Source organism: Ambystoma mexicanum (genome assembly GCF_040938575.1).
Source record: "Ambystoma mexicanum isolate Mex_15411 chromosome 12 unlocalized genomic scaffold, UKY_AmexF1_1 Mex_chr12_unloc.2, whole genome shotgun sequence".
Lineage (NCBI taxonomy): Eukaryota > Metazoa > Chordata > Amphibia > Caudata > Ambystomatidae > Ambystoma > Ambystoma mexicanum.
Window position 1 is genome coordinate 12,774,544 of NW_027182323.1, and position 18,203 is coordinate 12,792,746.

At 50.6% G+C, this 18,203-nt stretch overlaps 3 non-coding genes across 3 annotated transcripts; 2 read left to right on the forward strand and 1 right to left on the reverse strand.

Annotated features, from left to right (window-relative positions):
* Positions 1-87, forward strand: TRNAY-GUA (transfer RNA tyrosine (anticodon GUA)). The gene is given in 2 exon segments: positions 1-37; positions 52-87. It is a non-coding gene; the product is annotated as a tRNA-Tyr (tRNA).
* Positions 88-10,027: 9,940 nt separating this feature from the next.
* TRNAF-GAA (transfer RNA phenylalanine (anticodon GAA)) lies at positions 10,028-10,100 on the reverse strand. Its single transcript has one exon. It is a non-coding gene; the product is annotated as a tRNA-Phe (tRNA).
* Positions 10,101-16,278: 6,178 nt separating this feature from the next.
* On the forward strand, positions 16,279-16,365 carry TRNAY-GUA (transfer RNA tyrosine (anticodon GUA)). Its single transcript is given in 2 exon segments — positions 16,279-16,315; positions 16,330-16,365. It is a non-coding gene; the product is annotated as a tRNA-Tyr (tRNA).
* The last annotated feature ends 1,838 nt before the right edge of the window (positions 16,366-18,203 follow it).

Here is an 18,203-nt window from a genome sequence, read left to right on the forward strand (position 1 = left end):
CCTTCGATAGCTCAGTTGGTAGAGCGGAGGACTGTAGTGAGGTAATCAGATATCCTTAGGTCGCTGGTTCAAATCCGGCTCGAAGGACATTTTGCTAATAAAACACTTCTGCCACGTAATATCAATGGAAACCGCACACTTATACTGCGCTGTATTTGGTCACATTGAACGACCGGTTCTCAACATTTTTATGACTTTTGGAAACCAGATTGTGATCGTTTGTGCTGGTTGAAAGGTGAGTTGTCTTCCTTTTTAGCAGGACAAGGTTGCCTGTGCTCGGATTCTGTGTCAAGACTGGAGGCCCGAATTATGCTTACTCTTCTCTTTTCTCGAGCAGCATTAAAGCAAAGAATATTAAAAAGAAACCATCACAAAAACGACATTTCCCATAAAAACAGCTGTTTGTAGTCCGTTTATGATAGGTCGAATGTTGTTTCCATGTGACTATTGTATCCAATCCTCTCTAACTGCGTCCATAAACCTGGCTTCCTTTCTCTTCCCTTCCTCTTTCTTTGCTGCTTGGGCAGCAGTTAAGTCAAACTTTATTTACAATTGTGTAGAGATATGCGAGACCTACCGGTCTCGCGAGATCTCGTGCGCGGCCGGAAGTGCGGGCCCCGCACGCTCAGCGAGGCATTCGAGCGGGAGAAAGCCACGGAGCAGGACGTGCTCCCGGGCGCTCCTCCCAAGAAGAGGCCTCCAAGCCGCAAGAGAGACTCTCAGCATGTACACGAGTTGCATCGCAGCTCCAGGGCCTGTTGCCCATCATTGACTCATATCATATATGTTGCAGATTTACTTGAGTGGCACAGAAGAATAAAAGCACACAACTTGTAACCACACCGCCTCCTATCATTTATTGTGAGAATTACACAACATAATTGGCGACGAGGATCATCACTAAAACCCGCATGGAGCCATGCAAGGAGCGACACCACCACCGCCCTTCCTGCAAACTCCAGGTAGGCTTGCCATTCCGTGGACACAATGGCAACCCTTATTCCCAACGTATGTAGAGGCCATGGGCGGTGCGGGCTACTCGGCGGCGAGACACAGAGCGATGTTACTAAATGCCCTGGGCGTTGAAGGACAGAGGGTGTTTGAGAGTCTCACCCCGGAGCCGGTAGCTGGTGATAATGATGATGAATTCAAGGAGGCTGTGCGAAGGATTGTTAAAAGGTTCGCCAGCAAGGAGAATACCGTCCTGCACAGGATTCGGTTCTACAGCCGCAAACAGGAGGCGTCCGAACCCGTTGATGATTATGTCACCAAACTGCGCGAACTGGCGGTGCTCTGCAGTTTTGGTAACAACGCTGAGACTCTCATCTGCGACATGCTGGTGGTCCACACCAACAGCAGAAAAGTACAAGATAAGTTCATTTTAGAGAAGGAATTGCAGCTGGAAAAAGCTATTGAAATAGCGAGAGCAGTTGAGGAGACGGTAGGCAGAAGGAAAGAATTCGCGAGCGGCCACGGCCCTACCGAAGTTCAATCAGTGGCAATCCGCCCAAAAAAGGAGAGGCCGGTCCTCGATGCGAGAGAAGGAAAATGGGGGAAGAAAGAACCGTTGAAATGCCACAGGTGCACCAGCACGAAGCTTCTAGCCTTCGATAGAGAGTGCCCAGCAAGAGACAAGGAGTGCTCAGTATGCAAAAAGATTGGTCACTTCTCAATCGTGTCTTGGTGGCGCAACAAGAAGATCACGAGTGTCAACGATGAACACAACACAGAGAGGGATTCGTCCTCGGAAGATGAAGGGAGACCGACAGTCATCATGGTGAACAGCTCACGGGCCAGAAGGGAAAAGCCCCACTGTGCAATCAAAATAAATGGACTGGAAACAAGGGTCATGGCTGATTCGGGTTCTGATCTCACCATAATACCCCTACGCACGTACAAAGAGATGATGGGTACAGAGACGGTCCAAGTACTCAGCACACGGCACAAGCCTACAGTTTTTGGTGGTGCGTCTGTAGACTTGTTGGGCTACATCAAAGGGAAAGTAGAGTTCAAAGGAAGAGAGACCACCACCAAAGTTTACTTTAGTCAAGAAGGCCCAGCGGTATTAGGGTGGGACGACCAGGCGAAACTGAAAATCAAGCTGCACCCCAGCACAGAGGATCAGGTACTGTCAGTCAGTTGGAGGAGCGCACCAGTAGTGAAAAGTGATTACCCCAAACTATTTTTGGAAGAACCTGGTCACATCAAGGGCTTCGTCCACAAAATATTACTCAAAACCAGCGCAGTCCCGGTCAAGCACAGATTAAGGCCAGCACCGGCAACGGCAAAAGACACACTCAGAAGCCAACTGGACAGAATGAAGAAAGATGGCGTCATCGAAGAAATTGAAGCTTCTGAGTGGCTGAGCCCAGTGGTACTCATAAAGAAACAGAACTCACAAGAGCTAAGAGTATGCATTGACCTCCGCAGCCTAAACCTGGAAGATATTGCAGACAGCAACCCACTGCCGAGCATAAATGAGTTAATCCTCATGATCAAGGAGGCCAAAGTATTCTCGAAACTGGACATGAGGAACGCCTACTATCAAATTCAACTGCACAAGGAGTCCAAGCCACTCACCGCTTTCATCACCCCGTTTGGCACGTACCAGTTCACCAAAATGCCATTTGGTTTATCATCTGCAGCCTCAGCGTTTCAACGCATGATGGATGCTCTACTGCGGAACATCAGGAACGTGGCTTATTTCCAGGATGACATCGTTATCTACGCAAAGGACGAACAGATGCACGACGTCACATTGAGAACAGTCCTCACCAAACTGCAAAAAGCGGGTGTGAGATTAAGGTACCAAAAATGTGTGTTCAAAGCAAAAGAAGTTGAGTATTTGGGGTACAAAATATCAGAGAAAGGTATAAGTCCCAAGCAAAACTTACTGCAGGCCTTAATTAAAGCTCCAGAATCCACCAACAAAGACGAAGTGAGGTCATTCCTCGGGTTGGCAGAGTACTATGCAAAATTCATCCCCAAATTCTCGGAAACCTCAGCACCGCTCCGAGAGCTCCTCAAAAAAGGGTCGGAGTACACATGGCAGGAAGATCAGAAGAAAGCGGTGGAAAGCATAAAACAACACATAGTTGAAGCGCCATGCTTGCAACCGTTCAACCCAGAGTGGAGTACAGTCATCACTACAGACGCCACTGCATATGGACTAGGGGCGGTCCTCACTCAGAAGAAGGGCGACACGGAACATGTGGTAGCGTTTGTCTCGAAAGCCCTATCGTCAACTGAACAAAACTACTCCACCATAGAGAAGGAGATGTTAGCGTGTACATGGGCTGTGGAACATTTCAGGACATATGTGTGGGGCACGAAGTTCAAGTTGGTTACCGACCATAAGCCCCTCATCCACATGCTCAGCTCAGGTGGCACCAAAGTGTCAACACCCCGATTAGCACGCATAGCAGCAAAACTGCAGGAATACACCTTCGAGGTGCAACACATCTCCGGATGGAAGAATTTGCAGGCAGACTGCATGTCAAGGTTGCCAGAGGGCAAGGACAATGCCACCACTTTCTTACAAGAAGAATGCATTGTAGCATCCATTACAGATCTCAAGGCGCCCGACTACCTGGAACTCAGCGAAAAACACTGGATGGAAGAAGACGGAAAGGATCCTACCATGGTGAGAATCAGAGAATGGATCAAAAACGGATGGCCAGACAAAGGGCAGTGCCAGAAGGTATGAGACCTTATTGGAAAGTGGCAGATGAGATCTCAGAAGCCGACGGCATAATTATGAAAACCGACCAGATAATCTCGCCCGCAGGCATGAGAAAAATCATTCTGTGCAGGGCCCCTGCGGGCCATCTGGGGAACACCATGACACGTTGCAGAGTGAGAGAAGCCTACTGGTGGCCGTCCATGGACCTGGAGATCCGCACCATGATTGAGAGATGCCATGAGTGTCTCAACAGTGACAAGCGCCTGAAAATCGGACAGGCGCCCATGATTCCCACAGAAACCCCGGAAGCGGTGTGGTCAAAAGTGGGTCTAGACTTCATAGGACCATTGGAGACGATGGCGCCCGAGCATCGGTACGGCATAGTGCTAGTGGACTATTTATCGAAATGGTCGAGGCCGAGTTTGTTCCTAACATCACGACCGCAAACGTAATAGAGGTCCTGACGGCCATTTTTCAGAGCGAAGGGCTCCCCAACGAGTTAGTAACAGACAACGGAGTACAACTTATATCCAGAGACATGGAACTGTTTCTGAGGAAGCACAACATACACCAGAAGAAAGCAGCACTCTACCATCCCCAAGCAAATGGGCTCGTCGAGAGGGCCAATAGGTTAATTAAGGGAGCCATCCAATTAGCAACCGCTTCAGGATTGGATCCCCTCAAAACAACAAAAGAGGCCATCGCAGCTCACAGACTGACCCCCAACGGGATCACCCAAATTTCTCCTTTTCGCATGCTGAGAGGGAGGAGAGCAGCATCCACGCTAGTACCGCCATGGTTGGCCAAAGTAAGAGAAGACGAAGAAGTAAACATGTCGGAAGTGGTGTGGAGAATAGAGAACAACAAGGCACGCATGAAAAGGTGGAGCGACAGAAGAAGAAGGACCAAACAAGAGTCAGAAGTAAAAGAAGGAGATTGGATCAAAATACGGTTACCGACCAAGGATCAGATCACGGGCTCACGGTTCAGCGGACCTGTGAAGGTGATTCACCGAGGAGCCAACCATGTCCGCACCGAAGATGGGCACACATGGAACATGGAAAGAGTAGCCACGTTTGAAAAGAGGCAAGAGAGAGAAAAGACTTATGAAAGGTCTGAAGCTGAAGGAGTAATGGACAATGAGAGGGGGGAAGAACGAGAGCCGGAGACAGACAGAAGAGAAGTTGAAGGAAATGAGATTCAAGTGGATGCCCCAACTCTCGAGCGAGAAAATGACCAGCAGGACGTGTGCAGTGAGAGAGGCGATCGTCCGCGAAGGGAACACAGAAGACCGGTGAGATACAATGACTATGTATTGCAATGAACTGCCTTTGCATTATCAGGGGGAAGTGTGTAGAGATATCGCAAGACCTGCTGGTCTCGCGAGATCACGTGCGCGGCCGGAAGTGCGGGCCCCGCGCGCTCAGCGAGGCATTCGAGCGGGAGAAAGCCACGCAGCAGGACGCGCTCTCGGGCGCTCCTCCCAAGAAGAGGCCTCCAAGCCGCAAGAGAGACTCTCAGCATGTACACGAGTTGTGTCGCAGCTCCAGGGCCTGTTGCCCATCATTGACTCATATCATATATGTTGCAGATTTACTTGAGTGGCACAGAAGAATAAAAGCACACAACTTGCAACCACACCGCCTCCTATCATTTATTGTGAGAATTATACAACAAATTGCTCTAATAATTTACAGGTAATCTTCATTACTCTTAGTCGTACCCTTCCTCGTCACAGCATTTACTTCATGAGGCCCCTGCCTCCGATACAGGACTTTCTTCTATTTCTTTTCTTTTGTCTAACTTCTCCCCTTGACCCTCAGCTTCCTGTTTAACGTATTCAAGCCGCAGCATGGGAACCCCCGTAGGGAGGGAGAGGCGGGTCGTCAGTACTGTGACGAGGAAGAGTAGGATTAGGAGTAATGAAGATTGCTGGTAAGTAATCAGAGCATTACCTCCACGTCCACTCTTCCTCGACCCAGTACTTACTTCATGAGGCATACCATAGCAGCAACAGGGAGAGGTCCCAATGAGACACAGAGACAGAAGTGCAGCAACAAAAAAACACCTTTATTGACTCCAATAATCACATCCCAACAGACAAAACACCAACCCTGAAGGAACCATCCCTAGAGTGAGAGACGTTCAACTGATAGTGGTTGACAAAGGTGCTCTGATCCGCCCAGGTTTCAGCCAAACCCCTGTAGAGAAACGCCCAAATCTTCTGTAGAGATAACAGCATCTGGCCAGGAAGCAGCCTAACCCCCTGGTAGATCGACCCTGAACGTGGTCAGGTACAGGCAGGCCAGAAACCAAATAGGACATGGAGACAACAGTACGGATCCACCGGCTAATGAAAACCACAGAGGCCTTACGCCCCGCTCCACGGGGCCACAAGTAACCAAGAGACTATCAGACTGCCGGAAAGGGGCAGTCCGAGCCAAATATTCCAGAACTGCCCGCCGCACCTCAATGGCATGCCAAGCCACCTCGTTCGGCGCCTGGGGTTTCTGAAAAACCGCAGGGAGAACCAGATCCTGAGAAGTGTGAAACTGAGACACAACTTTAGGCAGAAACTTGGGATCACACCGCAAAACCAGAGTCCGGCAGAACTCTCAAGAAAGAGGGTTGACACAACAGAGCCCCAACCTCCCCCAGCCTATGGGCAGACGTGATGGCAATCAGGAAAGCAGTCTTCAGAGTAAGGTGCTTGATATCAATTTCCGACAGGAGCTCAAAGGGATGCCCCTGAAGGAACTTTAAGTCTGGAGGACGATCCCTGGGGGAAGGCCCTTATAGGTACAAGGACGGGAAGCAGAGACACCCCGAAGAAACTTCCCCACCAACACCTCCCCATCCAGGTGGCCATCAGAGTCCCCCAAGAGGATTTTAATGGAGGCCCATTGGGAGCAAAGTGTGGAGATCGCTATGCCCTTGTCAAAACCCTCCTGGAGGAACTGGAGAATAGCGGGTAGACGGTAAGTGATGCAAGTACTCTCCCACCCTCGACACAGTCTGGGCCAAACTTTGCCAGTGTAGGCCAGGTAGCTTGTAGGTTCAACCCCTGCAGTTGCACGTTGCTCTGGCTCTCAGCAGCTGCGGGACAGGACGATCGTCTGTGGCGGGACAGTAGCCTTTTCTCAGCTCACGATGAAGAAAAGAGGACAGTTCCAGTGCAGCACATCACAGGGCACAAGGGGGCAGGCAGGCAAAGCTAATACAATAACCGTCACCACATCCGGGCGATGCAGGTACTGCAAATGCTCACGGCATGACACACTCTTTTAAATCGCGACCCAGAGGAGCTAGGACAACATTTGGCGGGAGAGGGCCCAGGACCACAAGCTAGCGATTCCCCAAGTCTCGAGTTTCAACTCGGAACAGCAGTGCTCCTATGCGATACCCCAGGTTCAAGCTTGTCAGTTTGCTGGATGGCCCAGGAACACTTCTGATGAGGCTCTTTTTGAGGGTAATCAGGAGGTGCTGAGAGTAGTTGTTCCCCCTACTCCAAATGGTCGAAGCGCACTTGCAGGCCTTCTGTGGTGGATACAAGAGCAGGGGTCTGACGGAACAACAGCAGGCTCAGGGTGCCAAACCTTCCAGCACTTCTCTGGTGGTTCCAAAGGTCTCCTTTGGCAATTCAGGATACTTGGTCCTTATGTAGTTTGGAGAGAACTTCAGTTGATAGACCTGGAATGGATACAGAGCCCCCTCTCTCATCCGAAATTTGTTTCATGCTCAAATCTAGGATAGCCAACAAAAGATATGCTCTCTTGCATGAACGTCAGGCATGAACCAATCGCGGTCCACATTGGTTCCAGTCATTCAGGCATACCAGACATACTGGCACCAGTAGTGTAGATTGGGACCAGAGAGTCCCAATCCTCTTCCTGGGCATTAGCACACGTGACATGCAGGAGCCCGCGAAAGTTGTGGTTTTCACGGGTGGCTGCATGCCCAAAGCCCTTGTCTGATCGAGCTGGGGGAAGACAAAGGGACAAAATGGACAAAGGACAGAACAAAAGACTTTGTGCCACAGCCATTTCGGCAGTGGCCACAGTCTTGAGCCAAACGCAGTAAACGCAGTATGGTTAACTAAAAAGAATTACAAATACTATAAAAGTAAACTGCTGCCACCAGTTTGTCCCAGGCACACCTGTACAGTCACCAGAAAATCCTTAGAGTGTGTCTAGGGCGATAAAACAAAAGGACCCCTATGTGCGTTACTGTAAGGTACTTGGCACATAGATCAAAAGTTATCAAGAAATGACAACATAATCAAAGACTAAGGGAAATATAGTTTGTCAGTACTGACAGTATGAAGGACGTGTCAGTATCCCCATAACAGATGAACAAAAGCCCAGAGGAGTGCAGCTGAAGGCTGCGCTCCACAGGAAAAAGTCCGGTTAGGTTAGCCAAACAAAAGCAAAAAGTTTGGAGCGGTCCATAAACAGAGGGAAAATTGCACCTAAGGAAAATCTCCCCTAGCGGTGCTTTATTTGGCAAGAGTTAACTTAGTACGATTCTGCTCTGCACTGGCATCCTGGATATGCCGGTGAAGACATTCTTGGCCTCCTCATCCAGTTACCCGGGTAAATGGCACTTAGGTTGGCAGCTTGAACACTCCTTTCATGGGGGCAAAGCTCCCAGCTGAAACCACTGAACGACTACTTCCCTTGCTGAAATCTCGTCACTCGCTCCATTCCTATCCTTTCCCTCTTTCCCCTTTTCTTTATTTGACCCTCCTCATTTCAATGTACATACTTACCTGTTAGCTGGCAGCTTAGCCCCATGGCAGACGCTGTCTCTTGTTGCAGTTCCCAAACCCCCCCACAACCCTCCTCAATCATTGGATTGCCCTGTGGCCATTACTAAGGACTTGTACCCCTGGGTGCCGTGCTCTAACTCCTGGTTGCAGTGGACCCTTGTGGTCTCAACCTGCACTTTTTTTATGTATACACCTCATAACTCCGCCTCGGGGCTCTGAAAAAACGAACAAAGTAGTGCTCAGTACGACAGTAAAATAGAGAGAAAATTGATGCAGAAACAATATAGTTATGAGAGAGAGGGAGGGTAGTTTTCGGTTGCACCCGTGCTCGATCACTGTCTGGGGACTGGATAGGACCGGGATGTATAAAACCTTGCCTGGGGGAACGAAACGCCCCTCTGATCTTCTGCCACTGCCTAGATCCTGCCTCTGATCCGCAGACCGCCTCCGACGTTCAGCCCTGCGACTCTCTACCAGATATACAGACAAAGCCCGGCACCGTGGTGGGTCCATCTCCGCTCCATCCTTTTTTGCACCCCTTGTCTCCCTATCCAGTCCTGTGTGATTGGTGCGGTACCCGGCTTAGCCGCATCAACACACACTTGCCCTCCGCAAGATAAATTAGAAAATTGGAACACTTATACTGCTTCATGGGGCATAGCTGCACCCCCCACCCACCGATCTTGAAACATTTGACGCCCACGCCCTTACCCCCTTCCCGAACCACCATCACCTTAGCCGGACAAAAACAATAGACACGAGTAGTGTGTGTTGAAAGAAAACACCTGCTGCGTGCTTTATTTGGCAAGAGTTCATTTACGGGTGCTCCGTGTACAGTGCATCACAGTGACAGGATTCTACTCTGCACTGGTGTTTTGTATATGCTGGTGAAGATATTCTTGGCCAACATAATTATAGGGAAGGTTACACAGAAGAATGGCACTTGCCAGTGATTATGACTTCTGCAAAACCTTAAATCCATCACTTTTTGTTTTGGTGGGAAACTGGACATCATTAACAAGGACTGTGTGTCGCTCACAGGTAATTGGATGTCACTGCTTATGATGTCATGTTGTGTGATGGCATTCTGTAGAATATAATTTCCCAGGACATCATCTGGGTCAAAGGTTGCACCAAATGGTTCACCCACCTACCCTACCCTACCCCACCCCACCCCACCCCACCCGCGCAAATTCAAAAGTTGTCACCACTTCACCTATTCCTTCAACCGCAGCCCTTTAAAAAAAAAACACCTATGCAACTGGAAATCTTTGCAAAAGCATTAAACTAAATAATGCCCAGTACTGTGAGTTGTGAATTATGGCCATATGTGCCCTGAGTCACATTGAAATATTATGACCCCTATAAGTCTCTTTTCCATTTCATGGCACAGACAGGACATGTTGAAATGAGCAACAAGTTTTAACATGGAAATTACATTTGGGGAGATATGGTAGAAAAATAAGAATTAGAGATTTATTTCCACTGCATCGTCTGCCATTCAATGATAACTTTAAGTGTGAAAAGATTCTGATTATCAAATGGAGCAGCATGAAAAACCTTTAAAAAATATCCCCTGCCTATACCCGGGATCGAACCAGGGACCTTTAGATCTTCAGTCTAAAGCTCTCCCAACTGAGCTATTTCGGCTGATTGATTGTGCTCTTCGGTCGTCTTGCAGAGAAACAGACATCTGCAATCCTAGACCTCATTGTTGTGAGGGCTCCGGCCTACAAATACGCTGCGACACTGGGCACGTCTTCACTCCATCTTTATTCATACAGAACTGCCCACTTCCCAACTTTCCCGCTTCCCCCTCCCCTTTGTCCCGCCCCCCGTTCCCTCTGTCCTTTCTCTTCCCTTAAAGGGGCCCTGTCCCTTTCCCATGCCCAACACCCCCCCCTTACTTATCGTTGAAGTTTGTCCTCACATCTCTTCGATGAGCCGAGGGGGCCGTCTGGCTAGCCGATGGGGCCGTTCGACTCGTTCTCCTCCTTCGCCCTCCTGGCTTGCCGGTGGCGGCGCCTCGGGCGGATCAGGAGGGGTCTCTGAGTCTGTAGGGTCTTCTTCCTCGAGAGGCATGCCTTCAGATCTGTCTCCTTGGAGCATTCGCCTGAAGTGTGACGCGTTGCGGGTTATTTCACCCCGGTCTCCTAGGGCGGTGATCATGGGTCCTTTCACTTCTGTCACTACCATGGACTCGGGTTGATGTCTCGAGTCCGTTTTGCGGCGTTTGGCCTGCCTGACTAGCACCGTTTCTCCCACGGGGATCAGTGGTTCCTTGGCTTTTCTTTTCCGGTCATTCCATTCTTTGGCCTTCTGTCTCCTCTCTGCTTCTCTCCGTCGGATCTCGTCGTCCTCCTCCGGCGTGTAGTCCTCGAGTTGGGGAAGCCTGGTCCTTGGTTTGTATTTGATCATGAGTGCAGCTGGGGTATGTCCAGTTGCCTCGTGGGGGGTATGCCGGTAGCTTCGTAGCATCTGTGAGATGGCTTGTGGCATCGCGGCTTGGTCTGTCGCTGCTTTTTGGCGTGTGCGCTTAATGTTCGCCATGAACCGCTCCACCATCCCGTTGGCTTGGGGCCATAGTGGTGTGATCTTCTGGTGGTGGAATCCAAGATGCTCTGCGAATTTCTTAAACTCTTGTCCTTGGAATGGGGATCCATTATCCGTTTTCACTACGTTGGGGACGCCCCATTCGCTAAATACTTCGTCTATCGGGCCTACCACGTGGTGGAAGGCTGTGGATTGTACGTGTTTTACCAACGGGAATCGGGAGTATTCGTCTATGGCCACGAGCAGGTGACCCCCTTCTTCGAGTGGGCCGTAGAAGTCTAGTGCTACTCGTTGCCAAGGTCCGTCAGGGAGCGGAACTATGCGCAGGGGGCAGGGTGGTGATCCGGCCGCATTTATCTGGCAAGAGTTGCAGTGTCTTAGTATGTCGTCTACGATGGTGTCCATGTGGGGGAACCACACCTGGTTTCTTAGTATTTTTTTTGTATTCGCCGCGCCCCGGTGACCCTCGTGGGCGATCATGACTAGTGACTTTCTAAGACTCTTGGGTGCTACCAGGCGGTTCCCTCTGAGTAGTGTGCCTTGGTTTGTTGTGGCCAGTTCGTTGTGTATCTTCTCCATTCTGGCCAGGTCTCTTCTGTCTACTTCTCCCCCTTCCCCTTCTTCGAAGTGTTGGTTGGCCGCCTGCCGCCACTTGTTAGTGTTGGTGAGGTGGACGGCCGCTTTAATGGTGGGGTCAGCTCTGCTCTTTTCTGCAAATAGTTCCGCGGTGATGGCTGGGGGAAGAGCATTGTGTGATAGGTATGCGATATATTCATCGGCTTCTCCTTGCATTGCGGTGTCTGGAGCACCCTCCGGGTGCCGTGATAGATAGTCTGCTGGGTTTGCGTCGCCTCCAGGTTTGTGGATGATGGTATAGTCGTATTCCTGGAGGCGGATTCCCCATCGTTCGATGCGTGGGGGCATCTTAATTCTCGGGTTGCCAAATAGGGCCAGTAAGGCTTGGTGGTCCGTGACGAGGGTGAACCTTTGTCCGATAACGAAGTGGTGAAATTTTTCGCACGCCCACACTGCCGCCAGGCTCTCCCGCTCTGCCTGTGAGTATGCTTGTTCGGTGGAGTTGAGTGCGCGACTGGCGTACGCCACTATGTTGGTTTTGGAGTTGTCTTGTGGGTCTGTTTGAGCCAAGATGGCACCCAGCCCCACTGGGCTAGCGTCCGCAGTAATTTCTGTCCGCCAGCTCGGGTTGAAGTACGCCAGTTGGCGATTGGCCGCAAGCTCTTCTTTTATCGTGGTGAAAGCCTGTTGGCATTGGTCCGTCCACTGGAAGGGTTGGTCTTTTTTTAGCAGGTGCCGCAGTGGGCATGTTAGTGACGCATACTGTGGGAGATAGCGGGCGCAGTATCCCGCCATGCCCAGAAACGAGCGGAGTTCGGAGGTGTCTTGCGGGCTAGGTAGATTGGTAATGGCGCGGATCTTGTCCGGGTCGGCTTTTATTCCTTGGTCCGAGAAGATGTGGCCGAAGAATCATAGGGTGCGTGTGTTGATTTCGCACTTCTGACTGTTGAGTGTCAGTCCGGCGTCTTGTAAGATGCGACACACTTGGTGTAGGGCTGTGTCATGTTGATCCTGTGTGACGCCAAAGATGAGGATGTCATCGCTGTAGTTGAATGCATTGGGGACGGAGCAAATCAGTCTGTGTATTGTTTCCTGAAATATCTCGGCAGCGGACGAGATTCCAAAGTTGAGTCGCTTGTAGCGGAATAGGCCCTCATGGGTGGTGAATGTTGTGATGGGCCTCGATGCCGGGTCAATTACTAGCTGGTGGTATCCCTGGTTGAGGTCCAGCTTTGAGAATTTAGTGGCTTGGTTGAGCCTGATTAGCATGTCCTCTATGTTGGGGCCCGGGTGCCTTTCCCGTTGGATGGCGGTATTGGGGATTCTCATGTCCACACAGAGGCGGAGGCGTCCATCTGATTTGGGGACAACTACTAGTGGGGAAACCCACGGGGTGGGTCCTGTTGCCCTCTCGATGATGTCATTGTCCAGTAGCGTTTGTAACTCGTGCGATACTTTCGCCTGCAGGTGGAACCCTACCCTCCTGGGGTGTTGTGGTACTGGCTGGATCTTGGGATCCACATGTAGTGTGATGACGTTGTCCTTCAGCTTGCCGACGCCTTCAAATAGGGCTGGGTACGCCAATTTCAGATTTCCTATGTTCGGGGCACTGTGATGAATGGCCTGTATGACGCAGGAATTAGGTGGGACGCCTTGGATCACTTCTGACGCATCGTAGTGAAAGTCGATGAGGCCTAGGGCTGTGGCCGTCTTGTGGCTGAGCAGGCATCTGGCTGTTGCCTGGCTGAGGATGACGTGTATCGCGGTCGTTGCTCTCTTGCCCCTGTGTATGAGGTCACATGTGAATTGTCCTTTTGAGGTCAGTGGCTGTGTTGCGCCCCATTGAAATATGTGGGCGTAGGATGGTTGTAAGGGAAACTTGTCTGCTAGATGCTCGTATGCCATGTAACTCATGACATTCACGGTTGCGCCCGTGTCCACTAGGAATGGTGTGTCTCTCTCTCCCAGGTGTACCATCACTCTGGGTGCCGCGCTGTCGTCGGAGGCTTCCGAGATGAGTCGGACGTATTCCCTGCTGTATCGGTCGTATTCAGCATAGGGTAGGTATTCAGCAGGGTGTTATTCCACTGGTGGGTTTTCGTATGGGTCTCTAGTGTTATCTTCCCTCCGGGTTTCCTCTTCAGGGTATGCTTGCATGTGATATATTTGTTCTTGGTTGGCATACGGTGCATCTGCTTGGTCCACTTGTAGATTTTCGACCGCTCTGATGAACCCCGAGTTGTTTGGTGCTCTGGGGTTGACAGCTGGTTTGGCGTATTCTCGTTCCGCGTACGGTCTTGGATTGGGTGGTCTCATTGGCTCGGGCCGCGGCTCGAACTTCTTTGCGATCGGTTGCTGGTTGTGTGGTCTGTATGTTGACAGTGGGGTTGTCTTCTCTCGACACATGCTCTGAAAGTGATTCTCTTGTCCGCACCTCAAGCACATCTGGCCAATTGCGGGGCATTGGCCTCTGTGGGGAAACTCAAACCCGCATCGGTAACATTGTCTTTCAGGCGGTGGGCGTCTTGCGTTGTTCCATTGGTCTTGTCTGTATGTGTTGTTGTGTTGGCGGCTGATCTGATTGGTGGTGATGGCCGCGATGGAGTCTATCTTTCTTGGGTTCTCCATGTGTGCAGCTTGGGCATCCACTCTTTCATATACTCTGGCGAGTTCAGCTATTTCTTTCAGAGGGAGGGGTTTTTTCAGAAGATGTTTGCGGAAAATGGATGACAGGCATCCCTCTATCACTCTCAGGCGGATGGCCTCGTCATCGTTGAAGTTGGCGAAATCACAGTATGCTATTTTCCTTTGCAGGCGTAATATGAATTGGCCAATTGTTTCCTGGGGTAGTTGGGTGCATTGATTGAAGATGTAACGCTCGTAGTCTCTGTTCGGGACTATTATCAATCGACCGTCGATTGCTTCAATGAGTTTTTGGTATGTGTTCCTTTCTGCTGCAGGGATGGTCTTGATGACGCTTTTTATGTCTTTCCCAACCAAGTTAGTGAACATGTCTAGTTTGTTCGGGGCGTTTTGGTTACCTACCGCCCTCATGAATTCCTCGAACTCGTCCATCCATTCTTGCCACCTTTGTCCTTGGTTTTCTTGTGGTTCCAGCGAGAATGGGTTTGGGCGGCGTAGGAAGGAGACTGGATTTGTGGGAGTCACGCCGGGCGTGGCAGGTGCCGTGTTGTCTCCCGTTGCGCTTCCACCACTTCCTTGTTGCGACATGGCTGGTGGGGTCGAGTGTCTGCTGGTATGCGTGTTTTACTTCCCTTACTCTCGGGTTGGCACTCTTTCTTGGTCGTGCTCGGTTGTGCGTAACGTTCCTCGCTTTCAAGTGGCCGTTGCCGTGCTTGTCCGCTCATGCAGTTCCTCTTTTTTTTTTTTTTTTTTTAAGTGGCGCTTTAACGCGTTCCTCGCTTTCGAGTGGCCGTTAACACGCTCACACGTGCGCGCAGTTCCTCGCTTTCAAGTGGCTCATTAAGTGTGTCAGTTCCTCGCTTTCAAGTGGCTCATTCAATCGTATGTGTGGGCATAAAGTTCCTCGCTTTCAAGTGGCTTGTGTTGCTTTGCCGTGCCTACCTCCTTTTTTTCCTGGGCCTGTGGGGTTTATGCAGTGTTCGCGTGTGCTCTTGGCACCTCACGACCTCTAGTTCGCTGTTCCGCGGTCCTCGGCGGCGTGCGTCTCCTTTCCTTGCTTCCGCGGGTCCCTCCTCGGCTCCTGCGCTGTTCCGCGGTCCTCGGCGGCGTGCGTCTCCTTTCCTTACTTCGCGGGTCCCTCCTCGGCTCCGGCTGTTCTCCTCGCGTATGTCTGTACCTCCGGCGTCGGGTCCTCCCGTTGCGCTGGGCTCCAGCTCCTCCTCGCTCACGTGCGTATCTTCGTGCGCGTAGGTACCTCCGTCCCTCGAGTCCAGTCCTCGGCGGCGGGTCCTTATGCTGCTCCGGATATCTTCTTCGGGCGCGCTGGCTCCTCCTTGCCTCGCGTGCTCCCTGTCTGGGCCTTTTCTTCGTGTGCGCGGTCCGTCTGTCTTCGTCGCCAGTTGTTGTGAGGCCTCCGGCCTACAAATACGCTGCGACACTGGGCACGTCTTCACTCCATCTTTATTCATACAGAACTGCCCACTTCCCAACTTTCCCGCTTCCCCCTCCCCTTTGTCCCGCCCCCCGTTCCCTCTGTCCTTTCTCTTCCCTTAAAGGGGCCCTGTCCCTTTCCCATGCCCAACACTCATTTCCTTCCTTTTTTGTTGTTGTAATATTGCCCCAGTTATAGCATCGGATTTTCCATTTCTTTGTTTATTCTGTAACCAGCAAGTACAATGGAACAAAACGGGTGGGATGTCAGGAAGGAGATCAATAGAGCTGCTCGCCAAATCATTTCGAAAGAAAAATCGCATTTTCGGCTCCAGGTGCAACTATCACGTGCACGGCCCCTCTCTCCATCGTGCTGTTTCTTGTAGATGTGTGATGGGCCCTTGGCTGTGTTCTAAGTTGATCTTTAAGTACTTTCGAACCGAACCCGCACGGTACTCTTGGTGTCAAAAAATCACGCGGTATACAGCCTGATAATGAATTTAAGGCATTGAAGTGCAACTATAGGGAGCAGGATCAATATTGAAATCACACGTATAAACAATGATATCTGTCACATTGTGTGCTGGTCATTCAGCATGCCATTTGCAAGCTCTTGTACAGGTATCCTTCGATAGCTCAGTTGGTAGAGCGGAGGACTGTAGTGAGGTAATCAGATATCCTTAGGTCGCTGGTTCAAATCCGGCTCGAAGGACATTTTGCTAATAAAACACTTCTGCCACGTAATATCAATGGAAACCGCACACTTATACTGCGCTGTATTTGGTCACATTGAACGACCGGTTCTCAACATTTTTATGACTTTTGGAAACCAGATTGTGATCGTTTGTGCTGGTTGAAAGGTGAGTTGTCTTCCTTTTTAGCAGGACAAGGTTGCCTGTGCTCGGATTCTGTGTCAAGACTGGAGGCCCGAATTATGCTTACGCTTCTCTTTTCTCGAGCAGCATTAAAGCAAAGAATATTAAAAAGAAACCATCACAAAAACGACATTTCCCATTAAAACAGCTGTTTGTAGTCCGTTTATGATAGGTCGAATGTTGTTTCCATGTGACTATTGTATCCAATCCTCTCTAACCACGTCCATAAACCTGGCTTCCTTTCTCTTCCTTTCCTCTTTCTTTGCTGCTTGGGCAGCAGTTAAGTCAAACTTTATTTACAATTGTGTAGAGATATGCGAGACCTACCGGTCTCGCGAGATCTCGTGCGCGGCCGGAAGTGTGGGCCCCGCACGCTCAGCGAGGCATTCGAGCGGGAGAAAGCCACGGAGCAGGACGTGCTCCCGGGCGCTCCTCCCAAGAAGAGGCCTCCAAGCCGCAAGAGAGACTCTCAGCATGTACACGAGTTGCATCGCAGCTCCAGGGCCTGTTGCCCATCATTGACTCATATCATATATGTTGCAGATTTACTTGAGTGGCACAGAAGAATAAAAGCACACAACTTGTAACCACACCGCCTCCTATCATTTATTGTGAGAATTACACAACATAATTGGCGACGAGGATCATCACTAAAACCCGCATGGAGCCATGCAAGGAGCGACACCACCACCGCCCTTCCTGCAAACTCCAGGTAGGCTTGCCATTCCGTGGACACAATGGCAACCCTTATTCACAACGTATGTAGAGGCCATGGGCGGTGCGGGCTACTCGGCGGCGAGACACAGAGCGATGTTACTAAATGCCCTGGGCGTTGAAGGACAGAGGGTGTTTGGGAGTCTCACCCCGGAGCCAGTAGCTGGTGATAATGATGATGAATTCAAGGAGGCTGTGCGAAGGATTGTTAAAAGGTTCGCCAGCAAGGAGAATACCGTCCTGCACAGGATTCGGTTCTACAGCCGAAAACAGGAGGCGTCCGAACCCGTTGATGATTATGTCACCAAACTGCGCGAACTGGCGGTGCTCTGCAGTTTTGGTAACAACGCTGAGACTCTCATCTGCGACATGCTGGTGGTCCACACCAACAGCAGAAAAGTACAAGATAAGTTCATTTTAGAGAAGGAATTGCAGCTGGAAAAAGCTATTGAAATAGCGAGAGCAGTTGAGGAGATGGTAGGCAGAAGGAAAGAATTTGCAAGCGGCCACGGCCCTACCGAAGTTCAATCAGTGGCAATCCGCCCAAAGAAGGAGAGGCCGGTCCTCGATGCGAGAGAAGGAAAATGGGGAAAGAAAGAACCTTTGAAATGCCACAGGTGCACCAGCACAAAGCATCTAGACTTCGATAGAGAGTGCCCAGCAAGAGACAAGGAGTGCTCAGTATGCAAAAAGATTGGTCACTTCTCAATTATGTCTCGGTGGCGCAACAAGAAGATCACGAGTGTTAACGCTGAACACAACACAGAGAGGGATTCGTCCTCGGAAGATGAAGGGAGACCGACAGTCATCATGGTGAACAGCTCACGGGCCAGAAGGGAAAAGCCCCACTGTGCAATCAAAATAAATGGACTGGAAACAAGGGTCATGGCTGATTCGGGTTCTGATCTCACCATAATACCCCTACGCACGTACAAAGAGATGATGGGTACAGAGACGGTCC